A 1,787-nucleotide genomic window follows, 5' to 3' on the forward strand; every position below is an offset into this window, starting at 1 on the left:
TGTTCCTCTTCGGTTGTGGGATTGAAGGATTGATATTCTGTATGCACACCTCCACTTGAGTCACACCTCATTACTGGATGTACCTGCGTAGAACCAAGTAAACCATCAATCTTTTTATTGAGAAGTTCTACCTGATTTAACAGTATAGTAACTGAGTCGACGTTATAAACGTTGGTTGTTTTTGTTGGCTTAGTCCTCATGACTTTCCACTGATAGTTATTCAGTAACATTTCTTCAATGAATTCATAAGCCTCTTCAGGTGTTTTGTTGTTGATGGTTCCGCCAGCAGCTACGTCAACCAATTGCCGAGTCGAGGGATTCAGACCATTGTGGAATGTTTGTACTTGCAGCCAAAGCGGTAACCCATGGTGAAGGTACCTTCTCAGTAAGTCCTTGTATCTCTCCCATGCATCGTAAAGTGTTTCTAAATCTATCTGCACAAAAGAAGAGATATCATTACGTAATTTAGCCATTTTAGCTGGCGGAAAATATTTCAGTAAAAATTTCTCGGTCATTTGTTCCCAAGTAGTGATAAACCCTCGTGGTAACGAGTTTAACAACTGTTTAGCTTTGTTCCTCAATGAAAAACGAAATAACTGAAGGTGAATGGCACCATCAGAAAGGCCGTTGATTTTAAATGTATCACAAAATTCCAGAAAATTTGTTAAGTGAGCGTTGGGATCTTCATCCTGCAAACCATCAAACTGAACAAACTACTGTATCATCTGAATAGTGTTAGGTTTTAATTCATTTGCAGCTACAGCAGGTCTTACTATACTAGATTCAGTTCCTGTTAAAGAAGGTTTATCATAATCATACATCGTGCGTGGAGCGGGATTTTGATTAGTCGCAATTGCAGGAGGTAGCTAATTGCCTTGGTTTTCAGCCATTTCTTCGGTTGGGGGTTGAGTATCGTCTTCTTGCTCATTCTCTATGAATCGTAAGATGCGCCTTATCTCTTTTTGATTTCTACAAACTGTACGATCGATTTTTTCGTCAAAAAGTAATGGTCCCGATGGGTTTCTTCTAGTCATAAACTATAAAAACCTGCCAAGAGAAGGAAAAAAATAAATAAATAATAATAATAATTAAATTAAATTAAATTGCAAGAAAAATAAATGGCTAAAGTAATAAAAATTGAGCATTCCTAATATTTTAGTTCCCCGACAACGGCGCCAAAAACTTGATCGCGTGATTCGTAACAAGTAATAAATATTTATAATGAAGATCAAACCTAGACTAACTATTATCACGACGAAAAGGAAAGTGCACCTATCGAACAATAGTATAGTAATGGCAAGACCGGGATATCGTACCCAAGGGAACCAAAAGTACTAGTAATGACTGTCTTTTTATTATCTAGCCTAAGAATAATAGGGTTTTGTTTTAATTTAACTAATTATCTAAACTAAAAAAGCACAGAGAAAAGAGTTAGGGAATTGCTTTTAGGAAAATCGATTGAGACAATACTTAAGGAAAAATCCACCTAGACTTTACTTGTTATTCTAGCTCTGAATCAGACGATTTATTCATTCATCTTGTTCCGTAGAGACCCCTAAGTTATGTTATTATTCCTATTCAAGTCTAATAACATCTAATCCCTAGATTGAATAACCGAGACTTTTCTCTAATTAACACTCTAGGGTTACATTAACTCGATCTATAGATCTCCTTATTAGGTTTCACCCTAATCCGGTAAAATCTTGTCACCCTATTTCTAGGCGCGCAATCAACTCCACTTAATTATGACAAAAGTACTCTTAGACAGGGTCTATTCCTCCTCTAAA

General features: G+C 36.3%; 1 non-coding gene across 1 annotated transcript; it reads left to right on the forward strand.

The window, feature by feature from the left end:
• The first annotated feature begins 360 nt into the window (after window positions 1–360).
• LOC121206840 (small nucleolar RNA R71) lies at window positions 361–467 on the forward strand. Its single transcript, XR_005902011.1, has one exon. It is a non-coding gene; the product is annotated as a small nucleolar RNA R71 (small nucleolar RNA).
• Window positions 468–1,787: the final 1,320 nt, after the last annotated feature.

Source organism: Gossypium hirsutum, chromosome A09 (assembly GCF_007990345.1).
Source record: "Gossypium hirsutum isolate 1008001.06 chromosome A09, Gossypium_hirsutum_v2.1, whole genome shotgun sequence".
Taxonomy (NCBI): Eukaryota; Viridiplantae; Streptophyta; class Magnoliopsida; order Malvales; family Malvaceae; genus Gossypium; species Gossypium hirsutum.